The sequence below is a fragment of the Balaenoptera physalus genome (assembly GCF_965194825.1).
Source record: "Balaenoptera physalus genome assembly, chromosome: 4".
Taxonomy (NCBI): Eukaryota; Metazoa; Chordata; class Mammalia; order Artiodactyla; family Balaenopteridae; genus Balaenoptera; species Balaenoptera physalus.
In genome coordinates, this window is record NC_138891.1 from 85,567,441 (window position 1) to 85,580,899 (window position 13,459).

Genomic DNA, 13,459 nt, shown 5'->3' on the forward strand with positions numbered 1-13,459 from the left:
AGATTAAGCCTTTGTCAGTTGCTTCATTTGCAAATATTTTCTCCTATTCTGAGGGTTGTCTTTTTGTCTTGTTTATGTTTTCCTTTGCTGTGCAAAAGCTTTTAAGTTTCATTAGGTCCCATTTGTTTATTTGTGTTTTTATTTCCATTTCTCTAGGAGGTGGGTCAAAAAGGATCTTGCTGTGATTTATGTCATAGAGTGTTCTGCCTATGTTTTCCTCTAAGAGTTTTATAGTGTCTGGCCTTCTATTTAGGTCTTTAATCCATTTTGAGTTTATTTTTGTGTATGGTGTTGGGGAGTGTTCTCATTTCATTCTTTTACATGTAGCTGTCCAGTTTTCCCAGCACCACTTATTGAAGAGGCTGTCTTTTCTCCATTGTATATTCTTGCCTCCTTTATCAAAAATAAGGTAACCATATGTGTGTGGGTTTATCTCTGGGCTTTCTATCCTGTTCCATTAACCTGTATGTCTGTTTTTGTGCCAGTAACATACTGTCTTGATTACTGTAGCTTTGTAGTACAGTCTCAAGCCCAGGACCCTGATTCCTCCAGCTCTGTTTTTCTTTCTCAAGATTGCTTTGGCTATTCAGGGTCTTTTGTGTCTCCATACAAAGTGTGAAGTTATTTGTTCTTGTTCTATGAAAATGCCATTGGTAGTTTGACAGGGATTCCATTGAATCTGTAGATTGCTTTGGGTAGTATAGTCATTTTCACAATGTTGATTCTTCCAATCCAACAACATGGTATATCTCTCCATCTGTTTGTATCATCTGTAATTTCTTTCATCAGTGTCTTATAGTTTTCTGCATACAGGTCTTTTGTCTCCTTAGGTAGGTTTATTCCTAGGTATTTTATTCTTTTTGTTGCAGTGGTAAATTGGAGTGTTTCCTTAATTTCTCTTTCAGGCTTTTCATCATTATTGTATAGGAATGCAAGAGATTTCTGTGCATTAATTTTGTATCCTGCTACTTTACCAAATTCATTGATTAGCTCTAGTAGTTTTCTGGTAGCATCTTTAGGATTCTCTATGTATAGTATCATGTCATCTGCAAACAGTGACAACTTTAATTCTTCTTTTCCGATTGGGATTCCTTTTATTTCTTTTGCTTCTCTGATTGCTGTGACTAAAACTTCCAAAACTATGTTGAATAATAGTGGTGAGAGTGGACAACCTTGTCTTGTTCATGATCTTAGAGGAAATGGTTTCGTTTTTTCACCATTGAGGATGATGTTGGCTGTGGGTTTGTCATATATGGCCTTTATTATGTTGAAGTAAGTTCCCTCTATGCCTAGTTTCTGGAGGGTTTTTATCATAAATGGGTGTTGAATTTTGTCGAAAGCTTTTTCTGCATCTATTGAGATGATCATATGGTTTTTCTCCTTCAATTTTTTAATATCGTGTATCACGTTGATTGATTTGCATATATTGAAGAATCCTTGCATTCCTGGGATAAACCCCACTTAATCATGGTGTATGACCCTTTTAATGTGCTGTTGGATTCTCTTTGCTAGTATTTTGTTGAGGATTTCTGCATCTATGTTCATCAGTGATATTGGCCTGTAGTTTTCTTTCTTTGTGACATCTTTGTCTGGTTTTGGTATCAGGGTGATGGTGGCCTTGCAGAATGAGTTTGGGAGTATTCCTCCCTCTGCTATATTTTAGAAGAGTTTGAGAAGGATAGGTGTTAGCTCTTCTTAAATGTTTGATAGAATTCGCCTGGGAAGCCATCTGGTCCTGGGCTTTTGTTTGTTGGAAGATTTTTAATCACAGGCTCAATTTCAGTGCTTGTAATTGGTCTGTTTATATTTTCTCTTTCTTCCTGGTTCAGTCTTGGAAGGTTGTGCTTTTCTAAGAATGTGTCCATTTCTTCCAGGTTGTCCATTTTATTGGCATATAGTTGCTTGTAGTAATCTCTCATGATCCTTTGTATTTCTGCAGTGTCAGTTGTTACTTCTCCTTTTTCATTTCTAATTCTATTGATTTGAGTCTTCTCCCTTTTTTTCTTGATGAGTCTAGCTAATGGTTTATCAATTTTGTTTATCTTCTCAAAGAACCAGCTTTTAGTTTTATTGATCTTTGCTATTGTTTCCTTCATTTCTTTTTCATTTATTTCTGATCTGATCTTTATGATTTCTTTTCTTCTGCTAACTTTGGGGGGTTTTTTTGGTTCTTCTTTCTCTAATTGCTTTAGATGTAAGGTTAGGTTGTTTATTTGAGATGTTTCTTGTTTCTTGAGGTAGGATTGTATTCCTATAAACTTCCCTCTTAGAACTGCTTTTGCTGCATCCCCTAGGTTTTGGATTGTCGTGTTTTCATTGTCATTTGTTTCTAGGTATTTTTTGATTTCCTCTTTGATTTCTTCAGTGATCTCCTGGTTATTAAGTAGTTTATTGTTTAGCCTCCATGTGTTTGTGTTTTTCACAGATTTTTTCCTGTAATTGATATCTAGTCTCATAGCGTTGTGGTCAGAAAAGATACTTCATACGATTCCAATTTTCTTAAACTTACCAAGGCTTGATATATGACCCAAGGTATGGTCTATCCTGGAGAATGATCCATGAGCACTTGAGGAGAAAGTGTATTCTGTTGTCTTTGGATGGAATGTCCTATAAATATCAATTAAGTCCATCTTGTTTAATGTATCATTTAAAGCTTGTGTTTCCTTATTTATTTTCATTTTGGATGATCTGTCCACTGGTGAAAGTGGAGTGTTAAAGTCCCCTACTATGATTGTATTACTGTCGATTTCCCCTTTTATCACTGTTAGCATTTACCTTATGTATTGAGGTGCTCCTATGTTGGGTGCATAAATATTTACAATTGTTATATCTTCTTCTTGGATTGATCCCTTGATCATTATGTATTGTCCTTCTTTGTCTCTTGTAATAGTCTTTATTTTAAAGTCTATTTTGTCTGATATAAGAATTGCTACTCCAGCTTTCTTTTGATTTCCATTTGCATGGAATATCTTTTCCATTCCCTCACTTTCAGTGTATATGTGTCCCAAGGTCTGAAGTGGGTCTCTTGTAGATAGCATATATACGGGTCTTGTTTTTGTAACCATTCAGCCAGTCTATGTCTTTTGGTTGGAGCATTTAATCCATTTACATTTAAGGTAGTTATCGATATGTATGTTCCTATTACCATTTTCTTAATTGTTTTGGGTTTGTTATTGTAGGTCTTTTCCTTCTCTTGTGTTTCTTGCCTAGAGAAATTCCTTTAACTTTTGCTGTAAAGCTGGTTTGGTGGTGCTGAATTCTCTTAGCTTTTGTTTGTCTGTAAAGGTTTTAATTTCTCTGTCGAATCTGAATGAGATCCTTGCTGGGTAGAGTAATCTTGGTTGTAGCTTTCTCTCTTTCATCACTTTAAATATGTCCTGCCACTCCCTTCTGGCTTGCGGAGTTTCTGCTGAAAGATCAGCTGTTAAAGTTATGGGGATTCCCTTGTATGTTGTTTTCACCTTGCTGCTTTTTTTTTTTTTTTTTTAATTAATTAATTTATTTATTTTGGCTGTGTTGGGTCTTCGTTTCTGTGCGAGGGCTTTCTCTACTTGCGGCAAGTGGGGCCACTCTTCATCGCAGTGCGCGGGCCTCTCACTATCGCTGCCTCTCTTGTTGCGGAGCACAGGCTCCAGACGCGCAGGCTCAGTAATTGTGGCTCACGGGCCTAGTTGCTCTGCGGCATGTGGGATCCTCCCAGACCAGGGCTCGAACCCGTGTCCCCTGCATTGGCAGGCGGACTCTCAACCACTGCGCCACCAGGGAAGCCCTCCCTTGCTGCTTTTAATATTTTTTCTTTGTATTTAATTGTTGATAGTTTGATTAATATGTGTCTTGGCATGCTTCTTCTTGCATTTATCCTGTATGGGACTCTCTGCACTTCCTGGACTTGATTGACTATTTCCTTTCCCATATTAGGGAAGTTTTCAACTAGTCTCTTCAAATATTTTCTCAGTCCCTTTCTTTTTCTCCTCTTCTTCTGGGACCCCTATAATTTGAATGTTGTTGTGTTTAATGTTGTCCCAGAGGTCTCTGAGACTGTCCTCAATTCTTTTCATTCTTTTCTCTTTATTCTGCTCTGCAGTAGTTATTTCCACTCTTTTATCTTCCAGGTCACTTATCTGTTATTCTGCCTCAGTTATCCTGCTATTGATTCCTTCTAGAGAATTTTTAATTTCATTTATTGTGTTCTTCATCATTGTTTGTTTGCTCTTTACTTCTTCCAGGTCCATGTTAAACGTTTCTTGTATTTTCTCCATTCTATTTACAAGATTTTGGATCATCTTTACTATCATTACTCTGAATTCATTTTCAGGTAGACTGCCTATTTCCTCTTCATTTGTTGGGTCTGGTGGGTTTCTACCTTGCTCCTTCATCTGCTTTGTGTTTCTCTCTCTTCTCATTTTGCTTAACTTACTGTGTTTGGGGTCTCCTTTTCACAGGCTGCAGGTTTGTAGTACACATTGTTTTTGGTGTCTGCCCCCACTGACTAAGGTTGGTTCAGTGGGTTGTGTAGGCTTCCTGGTGGAGGGGACTGGTGCCTGTGTTCTGGTGTATGAAGCTTGATCTTATCTTTCTGGTGGGCAGGACCGCGTCCGGTGGTGTGTTTTGGGGTGTCTGTGCCCTTATTATGATTTAGGCAGCCTCTCTTCTAATCAGTGGGGTTGTGTTCCTGGCTTGCTAGTTGTTTGGCATAGGGTGTCCAGCACTGTAGCTTGCTGGTAGTTGAGTGGAGCTGGGTCTTAGCCTTGAGATGGAGATCTCTGGGAGAGCTTTCACTGTTTGATATTATGTGGAGCTGGGCCATCTCTGGTGGACCAATGTCCTGAACTCAGCTCTCCCACCTCAGAGGCACAGGCCTAACACCTGGCTGGAGCACCAATACCCTGTCAGCCACATGGCTCAGAAGAAAAAGGAGATAAAAAGAAAGAAAGAAAGAAAGAAACAAATAAAATAAAAAAGTTATTAAAATAATAAAAGTTATTAAAAATTTAAAAAATTAAAAATTAAAAGAAAAAGAAAGAAAGAAAGAAGAGAGCAACCAAACCAAAAAACAAATCCACCAATGATAACCAGCGCTAAAAACTATACTAAAAAAACAAAACAAAGCAAAACAAAAACAGAGAGACAGAACCCTAAGACAAATGGTAAAAGCAAAGCTATACAGACAAAATCACACAAAGAATCATACACATACACACTCACAAAAAGAGAAAAAGGAAAAAAATATATATATCTATATTTTTTAAAAAAAGGAAGAGAGCAATGAAATCAATAAACAAATCTACCAGTGATAATAAACTCTAAATACTCAACTAAGATAAACATTAAACCAGAAACAAATTAGATGCAGAAAGCAAACCCCAAGTCTACAGTTGCTCCCAAAGTCCACTGCCTCAATTTGGGGATGATTTGTTCTGTTCAGGTATTCCAGAGATGCAGGGTACATCAAGTTGATTGTGGGGATCTAATCCGCTCCTCCTGAGGCTACTGGGAGAGATTTCCCTTTCTCTTCTTTGTTCGCACAGCTCCTGGGGTTCAGCTTTGGATTTGGCCCTGCGTCTGAGTGTAGGTTGCCTGAGGGCATCTGTCCCTGCCCAGACAGGACGGGGTTAGAGGAGTGGCTGATTAGGGGGCTCTGGCTCACTCAGGCCACGGTGCGGGGCGGGGGGGATAACGGAATGTGGGGCGAGCCTGCGGCAGCAGAGGCCAACGTGACGTTGCAACAGCCTGAGGCATGCCATGTGTTCTCCTGGGGAAGTTGTCCCTGGATCACAGGACCCTGGCAGTGGCGGGCTGCACAGGCTCCCAGGAGGGGAGGTGTGGATAGTGACCTGTACTTGCACACAGGCTTCTTGAAGCAGCAGCCTTAGATTTTCATGCCCATCTCTGGTGTCCGCGCTGATAGCCACGGCTCGCGCCTGTCTCTGGAGCTTGTTTAGGCGGTGCTTTGAATCCCCTCTCCTCACGCACCCCGAAACAATGGTCTCTTGCCTCTTAGGCAGGTCCAGAGTTTTTCCTGGACTCCCTCCCAGCTAGCTGTGGCGCACTAGCCCACTTCAGGCTGTGTTCACGCAGCCAACCCCAGTCCTCTCCCTGGGATCTGACCTCTGAAGCCCAAGCCTCAGCTCCCAGCACCCACCCGCCCCGGCAGGGGAGCAGACAAGCCTCTTAGTCTGGTAAGTGCTGGTCGACAGTGATCCTCTGTGCAGGAATCTCTCTGCTTTGCCCTCCACACCCCTGCTGCTGGGCTCTCCTCCATGGCTCCGAAGCGTCCCCGTCACCACCCCCCATCTCTGCCAGTGAAGGGGCTTTCTAGTGTGTGGAAACTTTTTCTCCTTCACAGGTCCCTCCCAGAGGTGCAGGTCCTGTCCCTGTTCTTTTGTCTCTGTTTTTCCTTTTTTCTTTTGCCCTACCCAGGTACGTGGGGAGTTTCTTGCCTTTTGGGAAGTCTGAGGTCTTCTGCCAGCGTTCAGTAGGTGTTCTGTAGGAGTTGTTCCACATGTAGATGTATTTCTGATGTATTTGTGGGGAGGAAGGTGATGTCCGCATCTTACTCTTCTGCCATCTTGAAGGTCTCTCCAGAGGTAGGCCTTTTAAAGATGAGTTCAATGATGAAGAAAGACTCTAGCTCTTAAATATGCCTCTTCACCATTACTGATTTGACTGTTTTGACCATCTATCTCCACTTCTCTAGATCAGTCTTTACCTTTTGGCTCCATAACATCTGTTTTCATGATTCTCCTGTTCATCTGAATGCTCTTTCTTGCCCCTTCATGCATTCTTCCTTCATCTGCCCACAAAATGTAAGTTTGCCTTTCTTTCTTCCCTCACTGCATTATTGAAGTCTGTGGGCAGTTTTAGCTTCATCCAGACATTCGGATCACCTCCCTGAAGATCTGAGTATCTAGTCCTAGCTTGTAGACTCAGGTACCACAGACATGGTACCAGCTGCCAACTAGAAAAACCCACCTGGATGTGCCACCAAGAGCATCTCAAACTCCTGCTGCTATCCTTCGAATATGCTAGAAGCTAATCAAATCAACCTCAAATACAGTTCATGCTTTACTATCTCCATGCTTTTATTCATCCCATGGTCCTTGCTTAAATTCTAACAGTTGGAACTTTTCCCACATTCCAAAGTCCATCTCAAACACTGCCTTCCTAGGGTAACTTTTTTCAGTGTGCATCATCAGATGATATTCCTCAAGCCACTGAACCTACGGAATTTTGTTAGCAACACTTCATGGTAATGGCCTTATTTTGTATTGTATTTTAGTTATGTGGTGTTTATTTTCTCCCATATTCTAAAAATTAGGGTTATGGCTTCTTATTCATCTTTGTAACTATTTTCTAGGTCTTAGGTTCTAACAGTGTCTTTTACTCATAGCAGGTGCTCATTAAATATATATTGAATTAAATTGGGTTTATGTATCAACGGTCATGTATGCGTTAGGGTTTGAAAGACCTGGAAAACCTACCTACCCAAAGTGTCTCCCCTACTTTTCAGGCCATAATATCTTGCTTTGGAGACTTGCTCTTCTACAAATGGGAATTTTCCACGAAGTTGTGTCTTTTTGTTCCCTAGAAAGTAAACTATTGACTAGTTAAGTTACTCTGCCTTCTAAGATCTACTCATTATCTCCTAAGAGGGAGCAAAGTCTTCAAAGAATAGGCAGAGGTCAGGTATGTTCTCCAGGTAGTAACACATAGGAAAATGTACCTGAGACAGGTAGGGTAATGGAGAGTAGCTTGGGCTGTATCACTTTCTAGCTGTATGCCTTACATTTCTTAGCTGTAAAATGGGATGATAATAATATTTTCTACCTGACAGAGATGTTATGAGACTAAGTAAATAGTACTAAACTGTAAAGAATAAATACTAAACAATAAAGTACTTAGAATAATATCTGGCACACTCTAAGTGCTAAGTATTCATATATATGGCATATATAGTATATATAATCATATGTATATTAAGCATATATGTATATACCTAATACATAATACATATACATATACATTTAACAATTATTATAATTGTTGTAATTGTTATGTCACCCCATGAACCTGATGGCACATCCCAAAGAAACTCCTAGATAGCCAGAGACTTTCTGGGGATGGAGAGTGTAAAAGAAAATAGAACAGGCTTTGTCAGACAGACCAAGGTGTGACACACAGCGCTGCCACCTGTCAACTCTGCGCCTTGGGGAAGTTACTTAACCTCTGGAAGCCTCAGCTTCTTCATCAACAAAACCAGAATGCCTACTTTTACATATGCTTTGAGGATTAAGTGAGTTTTTGTTCTCCCTAGTGATTTTAAGATTGGATCTCATTCTTTTGGTGATTCCTATCCTTTTTCTGAACTTCACAGTTGTTTTCTTGATAAATTAGATTACAGACTTTTTGTTTTGAACCAAACTTGAAAGAAATGGGTGGCACTGTTCAAAAAAAAAAAATGGTGGCAGTACCAGCTAATAATTTCAAAATATCAGTAATTTAATGCAGTAGTAAAATGTTGAAATGTGCACCAATTAATATGCACCAAGCCTGACAGACAACAAATACTTATCAAACTGTGGCTAAATCCTTAATCTAGAAAAAACTTACCAGTCAGAGCAGGTTTTGTTGTTGTTGTTGTTTTTTAATGAAATATGTTCTATCTATGGAAATAATTAACTGTACTAATCCACAGGTTTTACAGTTTATCATTTTTTTTAAGTACAAGAATTTAGATTTTTACTGAAAACAGAAAGTCCTTTCCATGTAGTCCTATTAGAAAGGATTTTTGTTGGGGGGGGAGGGATGGGAGTGGAGGGGGGAAACAAAGGAGGAAAAATGGTCTTGAAAATATCTACAAACTCCCAGATATTTGGATCTGAAAGAAAAAGAGGTTTGGAATGTACTTCTCACATTTAGTCCTGTAGTTGTAGTGCTGTGATGTGGCACTTAATGCTCTAGGGGACCTCGAGCAAGCGTTACAAATGCAACCAAAAGTCTCATAAAAACGAGCCTCTTAACAGTATGTGAGCTGGTCTGCAATGGCCTCAGGAAATCCCCCCAGCTATTCACGTCCTTTTTACCCACTACATTCTCTGACTCAAAGGGAAACCTCACTTCACCTCCTCGACCAGAATTGAGCAGACACTGATTTGGTTACCCAGTGCTTTACGTATTCGTTTATTAGTCTTCATCATTTGTATTCCACTAGAACAAAAGAATATATCTCTTCTTTGCATTAATTTAAGTTTAAGGATGTGCAAATGCGGATTTGTGAGAGAGTGCATATTTATGTTTATGTAATTTGTGTGTAGCTTGCTTTAATTTAAAATATTTGCCGTCAAAGCTATAGTACATACTCACCATCACCTTCATTGTGCAGAATGATTCTGCTTGACATATTAGCTGAATTCCTAAAAACGTTGCATGTAAAGTGAGCTTTTTAGAAGAGAATCATGTTTTTCTATTTACTTCTATAATTAGTCAGGTTAAGTGTCACATGGGAAAAATAAGTGGCCCAATCCATAATTTAAAAGAAAATTAAGAATTGCAACTTTCACCTCAGTGATAATGATGCCTTTATCTATGGCCACTTTATGTGGCTTAATTGCCCCCAAGAAAAGCCAGTAAGAATTGAATCCAATTAAAAAGCAGATATTTTGGAAGCAAATGCTATGTGTAAACCACTGTACTGGAAGCATTGGGAAATTCAGAGAAGTGTAAGTTAGGGTTTATCCTCAGGGAGCATATAGTCTAGTTAAGGGTGCACAACAGAAAAGATGGGATTGTATACAACAATTAAAGATTTAAATAACAGTTCTAGATACTTAGATATATTCTTTGCACAATTACATTAATGATTTATATTAAAATATACCAGGTAATTTCCCTTCCATTGGAAGGACTCATTGATTGGGTACCACCTATTCTTAGAGCTACTGAGTGGCAACAGTGCATGGGCTCTTCATCTGAACTCGACTCATAGGTTAGTTTAAACAAAGTTTGGGCAATTCAAGCAATAATAATTTGCATCATGGCAAAATACATGTTCCTGTCTTTTGAAATGTTGAACACCCAGTAGCTTTGCTACAGATTTTCCTTCAGGAATGCTTGTTGAACTAATAGACATTTCTAAGTAGATGTTTGATGTTAAGCAACCAAGGAATGGCCTTTGAAGATATTTTCACTCCTCAATACCAGCTTTGGATGCTATGTTGCTTTTATTTTGAATTTGTTCTTACTTAGGGAATATTGGCCAGAACAGAACCATAATAAATTCTGCAGCAGTGTCTATTTAATGTATAACTGACCATAATTGACCCAAAGATTATATAGGGATTTAAAGGAAATAACATCCTTAGTTACCACCTTAACTATAACCTGACAAAAAGATTAATGTAAGTTAAGGAGAAAACCATGGTGGTATATACAACTTAAATGCCTGAAAGTGTGCAGGCTACCATATGCAGTATTTCCATATACACCTTTACTCTTCTGTTGAAGTGTAAATAATAACATCAATAGTGTCAAGCAAATGGGATCTTTAGCTTACAAAGCATTTAGAATATATCATTCCTTTTGATCCTCAACTTGTGATCTCAACAATTTGTGAGATTATTAAGTCACATATCCACATTTTACAAGTGAAAAATCTGAATTTAAAAGGGCAGATGACTTGCTTAAGGACACAGAGCTCTTAAAAGGTGCAGCTGCTTCCCCTGATGCACACGTTGTGACTGGCTCAGAGGAAGTAGCAATCTAAACAGAATCTTTTCCACACCGCAACTGTCCTGCAAGGCACCAGGCACCAAAGAGTTGCCAAAATGTGACATGTAGACTTTAATCACGAGAGGATGGAAGAGCCCTCAGGCCAAAAGGCATACCTACTATGACTTCATGCAAGAAGGAAAAGGGATGGTTAGCTATCTTTTATAAGATATTTTTTTCCCACTTATACAGAGCCCTTGATAAATACTGTGAATTTTCATTACTAAGAAATTGGATAAAATCCTGATGATTTTCCATGAAAATCATGGTTGTCTCTGAACTGGTTGTGTGAGAGTTTTTTCGGCTCCTTAAGAGGTTGGACTTCAATATCTAAAAAAGTCTCAATCCTGATCTGGACAACCCTTCCCACCTACCAGGATTTATATCTTTTCCATTGAAAAATCTGTGAATATAATCAGTTGTCTTTGAGCTGGCTTCCTGGAGCTTCTTACTTACTTAAGAATATGGTATGGAAATGAAAGAGATCATGGGCTGCTTTACTAAAACTGAGTGGCACTGGGAATTTATAAAGAAGTATGACTCTGAATCTCACAAGCCACAGGCTTTCATTGGTGATATAGCATTCAAAACTGCCACTGCATTTTGCTACCTGATGAACAAATCAAAAAATTCAGCACCTGGTTCTAGAAGCTAAAAATGTCAGTGGGTCCTCCATTCATTATCACATCCTTTAAAAGTCTACAGACTTCCAGGCTTCATTTTTGGCTTGGAGAATTAGAACTGACATTTGAGCTTCTTGAACTTTTTTTTACTCTTATTTCTTCAGAGCCTCGGTTAATGTGAAATATCAAGGTGATATCCCCTACACCTTGGTCCCAGGACACTCGCAATCCAAATTGATGTTTCTTCCATAATAATAATGCTGCAGTTATAAAGTATATAGCGTTTTCATATTCATGATCTTATTATGTTCTATATTAGCCCTTTGCATAGACAGGGCAATGATAATAATACTAATAATAATACTAACACTACTAATAATATAATATTGTCATCCCCATTTTGTATGTGATGAGATGAACTAAGAACATGATCTAAGGTCATATAGTGGGCGAGCAACAGAGCCACAGTTAAATTACACCCAGGTGAACAGGTGATATCACTCAGAGTCCAACATGTTTTTCACTAGCCTTGCCAGATCTCACAGATTTGCCCTATGATTCTCAGCTAGACTTTAGAATTATCTAAAGAGCTTATTAAAACAGAGGCACTCAGATAGTCACCTCTGAGTGTCTGATTCAGTAGACCTAGAGTAGGGTCCAAGAATTTATTTTTCTAACAAGTTTCTAGACAATGCTAATGCTGCCAAGAACCACTCTTTTAGGAGCACTGTCCTCAGATTGTATGCATATCTGAGTGGCAAAGTCCTAAGAAGAAAGTTTGTTTTGCATGATGTTGCCTTATGCTGCTTCTTTTCTCCGTTTCTGACCTCCACTAGGAAAAAGTAGAACAAATTTGGGGTGGGGGCCAGCAAGAGAGCGAGAGCACCTCACTGTTTAGAATAAGTTTCGATCTTCTTGCACTCAAGAATTACACAGCAAAACCCTTCAGTTTGCTTCTAACTAGAACCTACCGTTGACGTTGTAGATTAACTTGGGGATGAGTACCAACCCACTGATGAAGAGCTGCTGTAAGACTGGACATAGGCAAGTGTGGTTAGATGGATCCATAGGCAACTGATCCATTAACCAATAATCTTTACATATAGTTCTCCATGTCAACTTAGGAGGAAGTTCTTAAGGGCAAGAAGGAGAGACCCATTCTTGACCTATCCTAGTCAATATTTTTCTGAAGACTAGTAAGAAATCTTGTATCACAAACTCAGTTTGAATCAACAAGGTAATATATCTGCTTTAAAAAAAAAAGCTAAGAAATATTTTAGCTGTGTTGTGAAATAATGTCCAGATCAAGGTAGCTGATAGTAGGGCTGGTTCCTCTGGAAGCACTAGGGAAGAATCCATTTCCTTGCCTTTTCTAGCTTCTGGAGACCATCTGCACTCCTTGGCTCACGACCCCTTCCACAAATAACTCCAACCTCTTGTTTCTGTCATCACATCTCTTACTATTAGCTCTGACCCTCTGTCTCTCTCTTATAAAAACCCTTGTGATTACATTTAGATCACATCCACAAGACTCCTTTGCCATATAAGGCAACATTCGTAGGTTCTGGGGATTAGAGATATCTTTTTCGGGGTCATTATTTGGCCTACCACAGTTCCATTGTGGCGTGTCTATCAGACTGCACATGGAACACAGAACCCCTTTCTCAGCACCAGAGTTTAAGAGCCCCTTTAATAAAATATGTCCAAAAGGAGAGTGGTCAGGACTATGAAAGGCAAGAGTGTGACAGCCATGTTGCCCACTGTGGCTGAGGAGGGCATGGGACCAAGAAACAGACAAACTGGGTTCCAGTACTTATCAGATAATATGTCTAAGCCACTCAGCTTTTCTCTGCAAACTGAAAGAACCAGAGAATCTCCTAAATACCACCTAGGGCTAAGATTCTGTGCTTTTATAAAATTTAACAGGCTGTTTCTAGATGACATTTAAATTTAAAACCAAGAGTTTGTTTACTATCTCTATTATTCAGTATAAATATTGTCCACTTTTCTTTTGAATTAAAAATTCACTTAAATTTTGAATTTAGAATGTGTTATCCAAGGACTTCTTG

General features: G+C 39.0%; 1 protein-coding gene and 1 long non-coding RNA gene across 11 annotated transcripts in view; one reads left to right on the forward strand and one right to left on the reverse strand.

Annotated features, from left to right (window-relative positions):
• The window catches only part of ZBTB20 (zinc finger and BTB domain containing 20), an 814,580-nt gene that overhangs the window by 656,814 nt on the left and 144,307 nt on the right, over positions 1-13,459 (forward strand). The gene's annotated exons all lie outside the window — the stretch shown is intronic.
• LOC309659899 overlaps positions 1-13,459 on the reverse strand; it is a 99,177-nt gene that overhangs the window by 13,145 nt on the left and 72,573 nt on the right. The window lies entirely within an intron of this gene.